General features: G+C 55.6%; 1 protein-coding gene across 1 annotated transcript in view; it reads right to left on the bottom strand.

Moving 5' to 3' along the window:
• TMEM200A (transmembrane protein 200A) overlaps nucleotides 1-13,257 on the bottom strand; it is a 65,240-nt gene extending 51,983 nt beyond the window's left edge. The window contains exon 1 of the mRNA XM_064170418.1: nucleotides 12,611-13,257. The gene's annotated coding sequence lies outside the window, so the exon portion shown is untranslated. The remainder of the gene's footprint in view (nucleotides 1-12,610) is intronic.
• Nucleotides 13,258-16,150: the final 2,893 nt, after the last annotated feature.

Raw genomic sequence — 16,150 nt, 5'->3', positions numbered from 1 at the left:
TTTCTGCACAGCACAGAGCAGCTGGATGTGTGCAGCTGAACCAGATGTAGGCAGTCAGGCACAACACAGGACTGCTAACAGTAAACATCAGAATCCATGCAATAAACAGCACTCAGACCTCCAAGCACTGGGTCTAGCCTAAGGAGCCCCAGCAGATCTCTGTCCCTCTTGAACTGGGGAGCCCAGAACTGGATGCAGTATTCCAGGTGAGCTCTCACAAGGGCAGAGGAGAACCTCCCTGGAACTGCTGGACACACTCCTGTTAATGCTCTGAGGTCCTGTCCAGCCCCCCTGCAGTCAGCAGGGACATGTGCAACCACATCAGGTTGCCCAGGGTGCCATCAAGTCTGTCCTTGAATGTCTCCAGGGATGGAGCCTCTACCACATCCCTGGGCAACCTGTTGCAGTGTCTCCCTACCCTCACCATGCAGAACTTCCTCCTGATGTCCAACCTAAATCTGCCCTGCTCCAGTTTTAAATCACTGCTCCTTGTCCTCTCACTTCATGTGACACAGGGAGATAAAGACTTCTCCTAGAGACTGGGAAGAAGAGCAGCAGAAGTATGTCCCAGAGTCCCTTTCCTGCTTCAGGCTCTTCCCTTTGGGCTTTGCCTTCCCTAGCACAGGACAAGTCTCCAGCAACAAGCACACTACCAAAAATGGCCATAAGGGCAAAGATGAAGTGTGAAAAGCTTCACAACTTGAAGAACTGCCACAGAAGACCCCCAGGCCTCAGCTATAACCTGGCTTCCATCCCTGCTTCAGCTCTACAGCCAAGAGGACAATGAAGAGATCCCCAGGCGGCGTTCTGCAAACCACCACACTGCTTCCCCTGAGCCAGCAAAGGCTTCTGCCTGCAGTGCCACTGCTGTGCATGGCCTGGCAAACTCTGCCTTCTGTCTCCTCTCCTATTACAGAGCCTACTGAACCAAGCTCCACCAACAGTATCTGGGACCTTGCAGACACCCCACCACAGGCACCGCTTAATGAGGCCATGTCCTAGGAGAGAAACTCAAATTAGAAGAAGAATGGCAATAAATTCCAGAGAGGGGACTGCAAAGTGGCTTGGAAAGAAATTTCTTCCTGGCAAACAGCAAAGCAAGGGCTTGGGGCAGGGGGGATGCAGAAGGGTTTGGGAAAGAACTGCAGCAGTGAATTAATCACAGTCACAGAATGAATCAGGCTGGAAAAGACCTCCGAGATCATTGAGTTCAACCTAGCACCCAACCCTTCTAATGAACTAACCCCTGGCACCAAGTGCCTCATGCAGCCTCCTCTTGAACACCTCCAGGCACAGCCACTCCACCACCTCCCTGGGCAGCCCATTCCAATGCCAATCACTCTCTCTGACAACAACTTCTTCCTAACATCCAGCCTGAACCTGCCCTGCCACAGCTTGAGGCTGTGTCCCCTTCTTCTGTCCCTGGGTGCCTGGCAGCAGAGCCCAACCCCACCTGGCTACAGCCTCCCTGCAGGCAGCTGCAGACAGCAATGAGCTCTGCCCTGAGCCTCCTCTGCTGCAGGCTGCACCCCCCCAGCTCCCTCAGCCTCTCCTCACAGGGCTGTGCTCCAGGCCCCTCCCCAGCCTTGCTGCCCGTCTCTCAACACCTTCCAGCACCTCAACATCTCTCTGGAATTGAGGAGCCCAGAACTGGACACAGCACTCCAGGGGTGGCCTGAGCAGTGCTGAGCACAGGGCCAGAAGAACCTCCCTTGTCCTGCTGCCCACACTGCTCCTGAGCCAGCCCAGGATGCCATTGGCTCTGCTGCCCACCTGGGCACTCTGCTGCCTCATCTTCAGCTGCCAAGCAGCACCCCCAGGGCCCTCTCTGCCTGGCTGCTCTCAGCCACTCTGTCCCCAGCCTGCAGGTCTGCATGAGGTTGTTGTGGCCAAAGTGCAGAACCTTGGCCTTGGTAGAACTCCTGGCACTGGATTGTGCCCATCTGTGCAGCCTGCCCAAAGCCCTCTGCAGTGCCCTCCTGCCCTCCAACAGTTCCACACTTGCTCCCAGCTTGGTGTCCTCTGCAAACTCACAGACGTTTGTGATCCTCCTACTCTCAATGCCCACAAACTGTATTAGACCTAAGCCATTCCTTCTCAAGAAGAGCTTTTGGGCATCTGGATATTGGCTAGTCACTCTTTGCACCAGGCTGTTATTAGCAAGGTAATAATTGCCCCATTAAGTAACTGCCAGCCACAGATGTCTTCTGTGTGTAATTTATGGTCTCCTTCTCGTTGCTCTGGGAGTACCAAGTGCCAGGGTGCTCCACACACGCTGGCCATGCAAACTCCAAGTTCCAAATTGCAGTTTCCATGATAAGAAAACCACTACACTGACAGCAATTTACCAACAGGTTTTCTGTAAGGGATACAGAGGAGACAATGGCCTCCAAATCTGACTTCTCCTCCAAACCTGGGTATAGTAGGATTGCTCTAATTAGATCATGGAATCACAGAATGGTTTGGGATAGAAGGGACCTTCAGGATCATCCAGTTCCAACCTCCTGCCATGGGCAGGGACACCTCCCACCAGCCTTCTCTCCACTCTCAGTTTCCCCTCTCCCAGCTCAAAGCCACTGTCTCTCATCCTGGCACTCCCAGCCCTTGTCAGAAGTCCCTCCCCAGCTCTCCTGGAGCCCCTTCAGGTACTGGCAGGCTGCTCTGAGCTCTCCCTGGAGCCTTCTCTTCTTTAGGCTGAACCACCCCAACTCTCCCAGCCTGTCCCCAAAGGAGAGGTTCTCCATCCTCTGATCATCTCGGTGGCCTCCTCTGGACTCTCTGCAGCAGTTCTATGTCACTCTTATGCTGGAAGCACCAGAACTGGGTCACTCTGGCTGGTTTCATGGGCCCTTGCCTCAGTTTCCCAGCACAGAGATGGCAAAAACACATCAGAAAGAAACACCTGTAGCAGAATGGCAGCTGGGGAGTGGCTGGACAAAATGCACTGCATTATCCAACACTGTGAAGGCAGTGCCCACTGTGCTCACTGCTCTTAAGTGAGATAAGAGCAGGTAACACAGGCCTGCAGGGTGGTGACTTCTGGGCACAGAGTCATGCCTGCTTGCAGCCAATGCTTGCAGTATTCAGGGCCTTGCTTGCAAGAAAAAACAGCTCCCCTGTCTTGCAAGTTAGTCAAGCTGCAGTCTCTCTCTCCATGAGCAAACTGCCCTGCCCAGCTCCCTCTCCATTCCCACCTCGCTCCGAGCTGAGCTGCTTACAGCAGAGCCTCTGCAAGAAGTGCTTCAGCATCATTTTTGCACAGCATCCCACTTTGACACACAGCACAGACAAAGCATTCAAAATGCAGCCTAGGGAGATAAGAATTAATCTCCTGAGTTTGCAGAGTCAGAAGATGGGAATGCTCCCAGAGAGGCCCCACCATCTCCTCTGCTCTTACTGTGCCATTCACTACTTGAGCTTATTTCTGCCTGTAGCACTGGATGCAGCATCGTCCATCCTTGCAGCTGCAACTTGCTGCATCTTCACTTTGCTCTGCCTTCATTTATTTTTTCTTTCTTCAGTATCTCTCCTCTCATTTCCTCTTTTTCCCCCTGCTTTCCCTTCACCCCTGCTTGCATCCCTGTCCTTTTGCCCACTACCTGCCGTTTAACTACAACAACACAGACACACCTGAGGTGAAAGAAGCCAACTGTCCAGTACACAGCAATTCACAGCAAGCAGCACACAGCTGCTCAGTCTCAGACACTCCAGCAGGTTTATTTAGCTGACCTCCAACAACCCTACCCCAGACTCACATCCCCACAACAGCATAGTTCCTGGCACTCCCAGCCCGTCAGAAGTCCCTCCCCAGCTCTCCTGGAGCCCCTTCAGCTACTGGAAGGCTGCTCTAAAGTCTCCCTGGAGCCTTCTCTTCTCCAGGCTGCACAGCTCCAACACACAGCCTGTCCCCATAAGGGAGGTTCTCCAGCCCTCTGAGCATCTTCGTGGCCTCCTCTGGACCCTCTCCAGCAGCTCCATGTCAGCACAGAGGAAGATGGTTTAATATCCTAGCAGCTTCAAGAGCTATTAATTTATCTGTAGTGTCTCACAGGCTGAATCCTAACAAATCATTAGAAGCTTTTCAGCAATGACAAACACGGAGTAAGTGCAACTTTGTTTTAATTACAACCTGTTGTGGTGTGCATCTCCTCTGTGTTTCACTGTGAGAGGGCTTTGGGCCTTTGAAATGCACAAAGGAGAGAGGAAACTGCAATGCTTCCAGCTGTGCCTCTCCACAGGCAGCTGCAGAAGTGCTGGCACTTGTGTCTGGCATTTAATGCACTGCAAACTAAGTGCTGAGATTCATCAGACACAAACTGCTTCACAGGACCAGGGAATTGTTTGGGTTGGGAAAGCCCTCTAGGATAACTGAGTCCAGCCTTCAACCCAGCCCCACCGTGGCCACTAAACCACATCCCCAGGTGCCATGGCCACAGGTTTCTTGAACACCTCCAGGCATGGGGACTCCACCACCTCCCTGGGCAGCCTGTGCCAGTCCCTGACCACTTCTGCAGCATATTCCTCCTCTCCAACCTAACCCTCCCCTGGCACAATTTCAGGCCATGTCCTCTGCTCCTCTCACCTGACACTAGCTTGCTCCTCGACAACAGGCAGCTAATGAGACAGCAGCAGAGATACTTATTCAGGCATGTTCAGATGGAGTATGGGGGGAAGGAGAAAGATTAAACTAAGAAATCAAATCAAGCTGTGTTAGTTACCAGCAGCATATCAAATCCAACAGAGGTGAAGCCTTTTAGCTCACTCCTAACTAAGCTGCTTTGACGATTGCCTAAGGTGCCAGCAGCTGCAATCGCTTCTGGAATGCCCCTGCGTTGGCAGAGAGCAGTGTGACTGCCACTGGAGAGCTCTACAGGAGGGGTCTGATTTCATACCCACCCCCTCAGCTACTGCTGCAGACTGCCAGCCTAGGTCAAAGCACAAACCTCTGCTACCTGCAGTTACAGACCTAGGAGCCCCCTGCAGAACTCCCAGGTCAGCACCCAGCTGGGTCCGTGGTTTGCAGTGTCCCCTCTCACGGCCAAAGCAAGCTGCAGATCCATGCCATTCCAACAGGCCTTCCAGCCCTAGCACCTCCACAGAGGGGATTCTGCCCCCTCCTTTGGTCAGACCTCACCTGAAGTCCTATGGCCAGCTCTGAGGCCCCCAGCACAAGAGACACAGACGTGCTGGAGCAGGGCCAGAGGCAGCCACAAGGGTGATGCGAGGGCTGGAGCACATCTGCCATGGAGACAGGCTGAGGCTGCTGGGGCTCTGCAGCCTGCAGAAGGCTCCAGGGAGACCTCAGGGCAGTATTTCAGTATCTGAAGTACCCAGGGAGGTGGTGGAGTCACCAGTGCTGGATGGGATTAAAGGTTGTTTAGATGTGGTGCTTGGGATATGCTTTAGGGGTGAATGCTGTAAATAGGGTTAATGGTTGGACCTGATGATCCCAAGGGTCTTTTCCAACCTGATTGTTTCAGTGATTCTGAGAAGGGGACCTACAGGCAGGCTGGGGAGGGACTGTTCAGAAGGGCCTGTGGGGATAGGATGAGGGATCACAGGATTAGAGGATGTTAGGGGTTGGAAGGGACCCAAGGAGATAGAGTCCAACCCCCCTGCCAGACCAGAACCACACAATCTAACACAGCACAGAGGAACAGACAGGCCTGGAAAGGCTCCAGAGAAGGAGACTCCATGGCCCCTCTGGGCAGCCTGTGCCAGTCCTCTGGGACCCTTACAGCAAGGAAGTTCTCCCTTGTGTTGAGCTGGAATCTCCTGTGCTGCAGCTTACACCTATGGGCAACAGACTGAAACTGGAGCAGGGGAAGTTTAGGTTGGGCATTAGAAGGAAGTTCTTCACAATGAGGGTGGTGAGACACTGGAGCAGGTTTCCCAGGGATGTGGCTGATGTCCCATCCCTGGAGACATTCGAGATCAGACTGGCTGTGTCCCTGGTCAGCCTGCTCTAGCTGGAGGTGTTCCTACTGCCTGCAGGGGGTTTGGACAAGATGAGCTTTGAGGCTGCCTTCCAACCCCATGCATTCTGTGAGGCTGTGGATGCTCAGTCCAACAGTCTTTGTGGAACAGCACAAACTAAAGTCACAGAGAAGATTTCTCTCCTCTTCCTCTCCAGTTCTTTGTCTTTTAACTGTCTGTGGCAGACAGACTAAGAGATGTGAAGTGCAGGCTGTGATTCTTTACATCTCTTTGGTTCTTGTATGCATCTAAAGCACGTTCCATCCAAGTGACAAAATCCTGCTCCCTGACTCAGTAGAGGTCTCATCCTTTTAGCTCAGTGGGGTAGAATCAACAAACAATACAGAAGAAAATGTTCTTTGTTTGGGCTTATTTTAATTGGGAGAAAATGGTCACACTGCCAGCAAAAGGAACAACTGCCTACAATTCCTGTGGGATATAAATAACGAGATGCTGATATAAATAGAGACAAGAGAGCAAAGTGACAACTGCCTCACAGTCCTCACAAGACTTTCTAGAGGCTTCACAGGCTAAAAGCCTTCGTTTTCCACAAGTCTGTGTCCTGGATCTCTCTGCTGCATCATTCCCTCTCTGACAAGCCTCCACAGAAGCCCAGTTTTGGTGAGGCAGCCCCTGCAGCACTCTCACGCTGCCTGGGGACTGCAGCCTGGAGAAAAGACCTCAGCAGAGGAGGTGACTGAGGACAAGCATCCTCCTTCCTCAGGCCACTGAACTGTGTTCAGAAAACACTAAGTGCTCTCTGCAATATTTCTGTCACCAAAAGCCCAGAATCAGAAAAGGGAGTGACACAAACACCTTCTGCTACTGCTTCAAGCAGCTGTTACAGCACCTCCACCTCATCTGGCCAGCAAGGAAAGCCTGCACTATTAGGAAAGGGCATCTGAGCCTCTGGAGCTTAAACCCACTGATCCTTTATTGGAATTTGGGAAGGAGAATGCAATTCTATGGAATCACAGCATGGTAGGGGTTGGAAGAGACCTTTGGAGATGGAGTCCAACCCCCCTGCCAAGGCAGGATCACCTAGAGAAGGTCACAGAACACATGCAGGTGGGTTTGGAGCTCCAGAGATGGAGAGTCCACCACCTCCCTAGACAGCCTGCTCCAGTGCTCTGTCACCCTTAAATCAGAGAAGTTCCTCCTCATGTATAGATGGAACTGTCTTGATCCAAGTTGCTGCCCTTTAGCCCTTGTCCTGCCACTGAGCACCACTGAAAAGCCTGGTCCCATCCTCCTGACACCACTCTTCAACTACTTGTAAGTATTTATGAGATCCCCTCTCAGCATTCTCTTTTCCAGCCTAAGAAGCATAGAATCAGGCAGGTTGGGAGAGAGCTCCAAGCTCAGCCAGCCCAACCTAGCACCCAGCCCCAAACAACCAACCAGACCATGGCACTAAGTGCCCCAGCCAGGCTTGGCTGCAACACCTCCAGCCACACAGACTCCACCACCTCCCTGGGCAGCCCATTCCAATGCCAATCACTCTCTCTGACAACAACTTCCTCCTAACATCCACCCTCAACCTGCCCTGGCACAGCTTGAGGCTGTGTCCCCTTCTTCTGGCCCTGGCTGCCTGGCAGCAGAGCCCAACCCTACCTGGCTACAGCCTCCCTGCAGGCAGCTGCAGACAGCAATGAGCTCTGCCCTGAGCCTCCTCTGCTGCAGGCTGCACACCCCCAGCTCCCTCAGCCTCTCCTCACAGGGCTGTGCTCCAGGCCCCTCCCCAGCCTTGCTGCCCTTCTCTGGAAGTCCCAATTCTCTCAGTCTTTCCTCATCAGAGATGTTCCAGTCCCCTCTGCATCCCCATAGTTCACCCCCACCACGAGCAGTGCAAGCTTCAGTGTCTCAGCACTAAGTTCAGTCACCAAGTGTAGTCGAGCTGCTGCTCACAGGACTGCCCTGTGTGAGAAGCAGTGACACACAGCTGGCACTGAACTGTGTTATGTGGAAATGGTTAACTGTGGAACCAAGCAACAACTTCTCCCTGCACAGTTAGAATAAAGTCATAGAAATATTCAGGTTGGAAAAGATCTTCAAGATCATCAAATCCAAGCATTCTCTAGCTCTGCTGAGGCTGGGGCTAACCCATGGCCCTCAGCACCACCTCTCTGAACCACCTCCAGGGATGGGGATTTAACCTCCATCCCTGAGCAGCCTCTGCCAGTCTTTGAGAATCCCTTCTGTGAAGAAGTTCCTTCTCAAAGTCCTACTATGGAGGTTCAGACCAGCACTCATTCACACCAACCACACAAAAATTTGGCACCCAGGAGTCAGTGAAAGCAGTGGGTAGGGTAGCAGCTGTGTAAAACATCTGTTCAGTACTTCAGAAACTGGTTTTTGCCAGCATTTCACCTCTCCATGCTCTGACAGTCCAGTTACTCAGAACCTAATTACCCAGAGACTCTGTGAGTTGTGTTACTAAGCAAAGAAGAAAACCAGAAACTCTTCCTTAGAGGATTTTGTTTGAAACCTGAAGTAATGACTAAGACTGAAGCACAAACCAAACACTGCCTGCCATTTCCCTTCTATTTCTAGAGAGCTTGGGGAGTGCACAGAGCTGTGATTTAAAACCCATAGGCCCACAGAAAGGTTTGGGTGGGAAGGGACCTTTAAGATCATCCAGTTCCATTCCCCTGCCATGGGCACAGACACTTCCCACTAGCCCAGCTTGCTCAAGGTCTCATCCAGCCTGGTCCTGAACACCTCCAGGGAGGGTGTGGAGCACAGAAGCACCCAATGTGATCAAAGATCAAAGATCACATTGGGTGCTTCTGTGCTCCACAACCTCCCTGGGCAACCTGTGCCAGTGTCTCACCACCTTCAACCTGTGCCAGTGTCTCACCATCCTCACTCTCAAGAATCTCTTCCTTCTCTCCACTCTCACTCTCCCAGCTCAAGCCATTATCCCTCAGCCTGGCACTCCCAACCCGTGCCAAAAGTCTCTCCCCAGCTCTCCTGCATCTCCTGGCAGGCTGCTCTAAGGTCTCCCTGGAGTCTTCTCTTCTCCAGGCTCCACAGCCCCAACTCTCCCAGTCTGTCCCCACAGGGAAGCTTCTGCAACCCTCTGATCATCTTCATGGCCTCCTCTGGACTCCCTCCAGCAGCTCCAGGTCCTTCTTGTGCTGGGTTGCCCAGAGCTGGAGGCAGAGCTGCAGGTGAGGTCTGAGCAAAGCAGAGGGGCAGAATCCCCTCCCTGGGCAAGCAGAGTAACAGCTATGATTCTTCTCTGGATTCATAGAATGGTTTAGGTGGGAAGGATCATCCAGCTCCATAAGCAGGGACACTTCCCACTAGCCCAGCTTGCTCAAGGCCTCATCCAGCCTGGTCCTGAACATCTCCAGGGAGGGTGTGGAGCACAGAAGCACCCAACGTGATCAAAGATCACGTTGGGTGCTTCTGTGCTCCACACCCTCCCTGAGCAACCTGTGCCAGTGTCTCACCACCCTCACTGTCAAGAATTTGGGATGTTTAGGATGTCTTCCCAGACACATCATACTGCAGCATCAGAAACCTTAATGACAAGGTTTAGGTGAACAGATTCAAGTCCTCTTAAAGGCTTTCGTGTAGGCAATGTCTGTACCACACTTCTACCTGCTCTTGAGCCACCTTCCTAGCAGTGTTCAGCCCCTGTTTGCCAGGCTCATGGTACAGAGGTCTCAAACACCTCGAGTGGCTGAACTGGCACGAGGTGCCCACACGTTCACAGATCATTCCTTACTTTTAGTCCATAATCTTGGACATCACTAAGTGATTTGCTACTTCCCCTTTATTCCAGTGTAAGAGGATCAAACACGTAGAGCATGATGGCACCAAAGCAAAGGCAGGCACCAAGCCAGGGGACCTTATGGCCACTGCATTCCCCAGCACTCTCCTGCACAAAATGGAACAGCAGCATTCTGCTGTAAAAGAATCTGGCAGCAACCTCCAGGTTTCATGGCTTTTGTCTGGTAACTTTGTCTGCTTTCAGCAATCTTAGTGGGAGTTTTCATGGATTTTCACCATTTTCAGACTGTTGGCTCCTAAAATATACTTGAGCAAAGCACAAGAAGTCACAGTCTCCTCCTGCTGTTCCCTACATGTACTTCTTAACAACCTTCCCTTTTCATTTTCCCCTCTCATCCAGACAGAACCACAGAAATGCCTGGCTGGAAAAGTCCTTAAGATGATCAAGTCCCATCATAACCTAACATCTCTCTGTACACAGGTCCTAGACCATAGGCCCTAAGCTCCTCATCCAAATGTCTTTTAAACACCTCCAAGGATGATGATACCACCACCTCCCTAGGCAGCCTGTTCCAATGCCTGATGATCCTTTCAGTGAAGAGATATTCCCTAACATCCACCTTGAGTCTCCCCAGGTGCACCTTGAGGCCATTCCTCTCATTCTATCACTTGCTACCTGGGAGAAGAGGCCAGCCTCCACCTGGCTCCAGCCTCCTTCCAGGGAGCTCCAGGGAGCAATGAGCTCTGCCCTCAGCGTTCTCTTTCCTGCACTGCACACCCCCAGCTGCTCCTCCCCAGCCCTGTTCTCCAGACCCTTTCCCAGCTCTGCTGCCCTTCTCTGGGCATGCTCCAGCTCCTCAATGTCCTCCTTGTGGTAAGGGGCTCAAAAGTGAACCCAGGACTCAACATATGGCCTGAGCAGTGCCAAGCACAGGGGTAAGATCACTTCCCTGGACCTGCTGGCAGTTAGGAGAAGTAGGAACCAGTTAAGAACACATAACCCCCGAGAGGTGGCTGAGGCAATCTGACAGGTATGGCACAGGTATTTTGTGTCCTCTGCCCAGCATTCAAGGAAATGGAAGCAGAAAAGACTTAAAGAGAGCTTGGTGCAGGCAGGGCCCAGGAACACAGTTACACCAGAGAACAGTCTGACTGAAGGCACCAGGACCTACGGCCATGTGCCATGACCACTAGGGCCAGGGTTGGAGCTGGCTGTTTGCAGCCCATCACACCGTTCAGAGCAGGGCTTGCTTAGTCCCTGCTTCACAGGACTGAATTCAGACAGCACACCTCTTACAATCCCGTTCCAGAGCTGCCACAAAACCAACCTCTGCTCCAATTCCAGCAAGGCAAAAGCACTTCTGCACACGGAATAAAACACTTCCAGCACCCTGAACTCCTGCAGCACCACTCCTCTGCTAACTTTATTTGGATCACTGCTGCAACCCAACAAAGCAGCGACAAATCAGGCAGGTTTCAATGGCAACAAAATCAAAGTGGAACAGTGATTTGGGAAACAAAATCATACAGAAGCACCACGAAATCCTTGGGTTTTTTCCCACGAGAGAGGTTGTGCTCAGGACAAATCTGCAGTTGTAACTCATTGCTCAAATTGCTCAAATTGCCTGGTAATTATCTTCTAACAAGTATTTTGCTAGGAGTACATTCACTGGCAGCACCAGAAGCACATCAAAATGTTCCACACTTCAAAGACCCTTTGGCTTCACTACCAAGTAATTTAAGTTGCATTCAACAGAAATGCCATTTTCTACTTTACCAGGCTTTTTTCCCCTCCCCTCCTCATTTCCTACACAGCAGCACAGACACAGCTACATGGGGGGGCGGAAAGCACCGTTTCTTTCTATCTGGACACTTAATTTCCACCACCTCTGGGCTGGAAACACCAGCTAATTACAGCACAGGAACAGAGCAGTTGCTAGGGCATTGATCCAGCACCAAAGACAAAGCCTTTGCTGGCAGGACTCTGATGAACGATCCAGCCCCCCTGTCCCGAAATGCTTTATGAAGTGCGAGCCTCACCAGCCTGCTACAGGTTATTCTGCAGTTCACCTTACACAGAAGGGAACAGTGCTGCCCGCAGGCTTTTTTGCCTTTGAGCAGCGAAATCGGGGTTTTCATACCTGCCGCAGGGAGCAGCCAGCAGCGGCTCCTGACAGCCCGGAGCGTCAAGCGGCCGCCGCTACCGCACCCCCAGAGCCCGGGCAGAGCCGCACGCACCCAAGCCGAGCGCCGGCACCGCCAGGGCTCCTGCCAGCGAGACGGGAGAGCATTCGCCACACACCCAACCTGCTGCGGCACTCCGGAGTCAAAGCCGACCCCACCAGCCATTTATTCAGCAGCGAGTTGTGCTCGCCCGCAAGGGGAGAGGGCAGCTCTTCCTTGTCGTCCTCATCTGCCGCTCATCCTTCCAGAGAACCACCGCACCACCATTTTTTACCTCAAACAAAGGTGACGGCAAGCCCAACTTGTGTGGAAATGAAGGCTGAGCGGAGCCTGGCGAGGCGGCAGCGGTCAGGAGAGGTGAGCGCAGCCCGGCAGGGCAGGCTGCGGGCGGCGATGGCAGCGCCTGAAGTACGGCGGAGCCCAGAGCAGACAAAGAGGGTGTGTGGCAGCGGCTCGGAGCGCGGCAGCCGCCGGCTACCAGCCCGCTCCGCACGGCAGGCGAAACGGCGTCTCCGGCAGGGTGCTCACAACGCGCCCGGCCCGGCCCGGGTCGCCTCCCGACCTGCCCCCTGCCGCCCGTCCCCACCCGCCGCCGGGAACGGCCCCGGCCCGGCCGCTGCTCGGGATGGGTAAGGGCTGTGGACGGGCTGAAGTTTGGGGTGAAAGGGAGAGCCTCGCCACAAGCACCTCTCGCTGCGCCGCCGCTTACCTGTGGGGAGGTGCGAGGCGTTCGCCGCCCTCAGAGCGCAGCGGGCTGCGGGGCTGCGCGGCGGCCGGGCGACATGGGGCTGCTCCGGTGAGGCGGCGGCTGGCTCAAGGAGTGGCAGGGCGGTGGCTTCCGTCGCCCTTCCCCAGTACGGTCCTCGGCGAGACGCGGGCGGCGAAAGGCATGGCGAGCAGGCGGAGAGCGGGGGCCGGGGCGGTCACTGCCGGCCGGAGGAGGAGGACGCCCGCCGACCGGGGGCTGCGCGCCCCCCCGCTGCCGCCGCACGGCCAGCCGGAGGCGGCCTCCCCCTGCTCGCCCCGCGGCGACGGGCGGCTGCCATAGCAGCGGGCTTCGGGGGCCGCCGGGAGCGCAGAGGGGGACGGCCTCGAGCAGCCGCTTAAGGGCGAGGGGGTGGGCGGCGGCTCCGCGCCGCGAAACTTTCCCGGCTCCTCCGTGAGCTGCCCGGGCGCCGCTCGCCGCCGGCCCCGGGCACACCCTCAGCCTCCGGGTCCCTGCCGCCGGCCCGCCTGCTCTCGCTGGCGCCGCCGGGGCTCGGCAGCCCTGCCCACGGGCCCCGCCGCCCGCTGCAAAGTTTCACTTCGAAACCTCCCGGCTGCGGCCCGGTCTCCATAGAAACGACCTCCCCATTTCCCGCCGCTCCCCACGGGACCCGGCCGAGACGAGGCGGAGGAGAGCGGCGGAGGAGGATGGCGGGCGGCAGCGGAGCCCTGAGGAGCTCCCGAAGCCCGCCAGGGCGGGCGGTGGCCGAGACGGGAGTGCCGCGGCAGGCCGGGGAGAGGAGCAGGCGGAGCCGCGGGCCGGGGACGCAGCTCCTTCGCCAGCTCCCGCCTGCCGGTAAGGTTCTCCGCGCCAGAGCCAGCGGACGGGGGCACTCCCAGGGCAGAACCTCCCCGTGCCGGTCTGCGCTGGCCCCGCCGGAGCGGCGAGGATTTGTAGGGCAGCGGTTCCGCCCCGGAGGGCGCCGAGAGGGAAGGAGGAGTTAGCGGCAGGGCTGGCACGGGGGAGGAGGCGAGCGCGGGGGGCGCGGGTCCGCCGCGGCCGGGGCTGGGCTGTGCTGGCGGCGGAGGGACTGGCGGCCCCGGGCTGGCGAAGCTGGGCTGGCAGCCGCGGACTGGCGAAGCTGGGCTGGCGAAGCTGGGCTGGCAGCCGCGGACTGGCGAAGCTGGGCTGGCAGCCGCGGACTGGCGAAGCTGGACTGGCAGCCGCGGACTGGCGGGAGGGCTTTCCCTGGCGGGCGGCGGGGGCGCGGGTGCCGCCGCGGGGTGCCCGCCCTGCTTCCCGTGCCAGAGCCGGACGGGCACCGCGGGGCGCGGAGCGGCTCACCGCTGCCCGGGGGCTACGTGGGAGGCAGCTCTGCTCTCGTGAATCAGCCGGGTTTGCTGGGTGGGTTTCAGTGTGTCTTACTTCTTTGTGCCTGTCCCCCACCGTGTCCGGCCAGGGCTGGCGGAGCTGAACCTCTCCGGCTGCTGTCACCTCTCGGGCCAGGTAATGCAGAAGGTGGGGCTGGGAGAGGGCAGAGCAGCCTGCGCGGGAGAGTGGCTGTGTTTGGATCGAACAAAGCCAAGCCTGCGCTTATCCTGAGTCGGCAGCTGCCCTCATTTTCCAAAGCTGGTCGTGCAGTGTCGTTGCCGTCCCTGTGGCTTACCAAAACTCTACCCAGTGCATCCCAAAAGAGAAGGACGCAGAGCTGTGAGTAAGTGCATCAAACATTAGCTCAGGTAGTGCTCCCTTCGAGACAAGCGGTGACTCAGGAGCGTCCAGCCACCCTGCCGTAGGACTTCAAACCCTGGCTGTGCTGTCCCTTTGTGGTTGTGTGGTGTGCTGCCAGCTCTCGGCATGCACTTCAGAGTTGTCATCCCATCCAGAGGGACCTGGACAGGCCAACCTCGTGAAGTTCAACATGGCCAAGAGCAAGGTTCTGCACCTGGGTCAGGGCAGACCCAAGCACAAATCCAGGCTGGGTAGAGAATGGCTCAAGAGCAGTCTTAAGGAAAAGGATTTGGAGATGTTAGTTTGTGAAACATTGAAGAGGAGCTGGCAGCCTGGAGCCAGCTGTGTGCTGGCTGCATCCGATGAGGAGAGAGCAGCAGGACAGGGTTCTGCTCCTCTGCTCTGAGAGCCCAACTGGAGCACTGCATCCAATTCTGGTATCTCCAGCACAAGAACATGAGACTGCTAGAATGGGTCCAGAGGAGGCCATGAAGATGATCAGAGGGCTAGAGAACCTCCCCTATGGGGACAGGTTCCCCCTCTACTCTGCTCTTGTGAGACCTCACCTGGAGTACTGCCTCCAGTTCTGGAGCCCCTGGGACAAGAGGGATGTGGAGATGCTGGAGAGTGTCCAGAGAGGGGCCACGAGGATGGAGCACCTCTGCTATGAGCACAGACTGAAAGAGTTGGGGCTGTTCAGTTTGGAGAAGAGGAGGCTCCCAGGTGACCTTCTTGTGGCCTTCCAGTATCTGAAGTGGGCTACAAAAAAGCTGGGGAGGGACTTTTGAGGCTGCCAGGGAGTGCCAGGACTGGGGGGAACAGAGCAAAGCTGGAGGTGGGGAGATTTCAGCCTGGATGTGAGGAGGAAGTTGTTGAGCAGAAGAGTGGTGAGAGGCTGGAATGGGTTGCCCAGGGAGGTGGTTGAGGCCCCATGGCTGAAGGTGTTTGAGGCCAGGGTGGCTAAGGCTGTGTGCAGCCTGCTCTAGGGTAGGGTGTCCCTGGGCATGGCAGGGGGGTTGGAACTGGCTGCTCCTTGTGGTCCCTTCCAACTCTGACTGATTCTATGATTCTAGGCTGAGAGAGATGAGACTATTCAGCCTGCAGAAGAGAAGGCTTCAGGGAGACCCTAGAGCAGCCTGCCAGTACCTGAAGGGGCTCCAGGAGAGCTGGGGAGAGACTTTCAACAAGGGCTGGGAGTGACCAGATGAGAGACAATGGCTTTGAGCTAGGAGAGGGGAGAGTGAGAGAGGAGAGGAGGAAGAAATCCTTTAGCATGTGAGACACTGGCACAGGTTGCCCAGGGAAGTTGTGGATGCTCCTGCCAGGAGGTATTGAAGGCCAGGCTGGATGAAGCCCTGAGCAAGCTGTGCTGGTGGGAGGTGTCCCTGCCCACGGCAGGGGAGTTGGAACAGGATGATTTTTAAGGTCCCTTCCAGCCCCAGCCATTGTAGGGTCCTATGACTATACTGCCTGAGTTCCCACACTGAATCCATGTTGTCTGCAGCAGGAGACACACGTGCCACGTGCCAGCCATCTGAACTGGCAAAGGGAAGTCAGTTCCTCGGGAGGTGGAGCACTGCCTTCCCAGCTGCTTGCCATACTTTGATCCAAGGAGCCAAGAATCACGCTGGGGCGTCAGGTTGCTGTTTGCTCAGCTGCTGCTGGATCTGTCGTTTGGTTGGTGCATGACAAAACATAGTCGGTGTCAGCTGCTGAGAGGAGAGGTCTGCAGCTAGCTGTGCACATCAGAGGCCTCACACTGTAGGAGCCAGCTGTGCCCCACAGAGGGAATGAATGAGAGGATTAGATATG

This window comes from Pogoniulus pusillus, chromosome 33 (genome assembly GCF_015220805.1).
Source record: "Pogoniulus pusillus isolate bPogPus1 chromosome 33, bPogPus1.pri, whole genome shotgun sequence".
Taxonomy (NCBI): Eukaryota; Metazoa; Chordata; class Aves; order Piciformes; family Lybiidae; genus Pogoniulus; species Pogoniulus pusillus.
The sequence above is the reverse complement of the archived record's forward strand: the minus strand, read 5'-3'. Positions and strand labels throughout refer to the sequence as shown.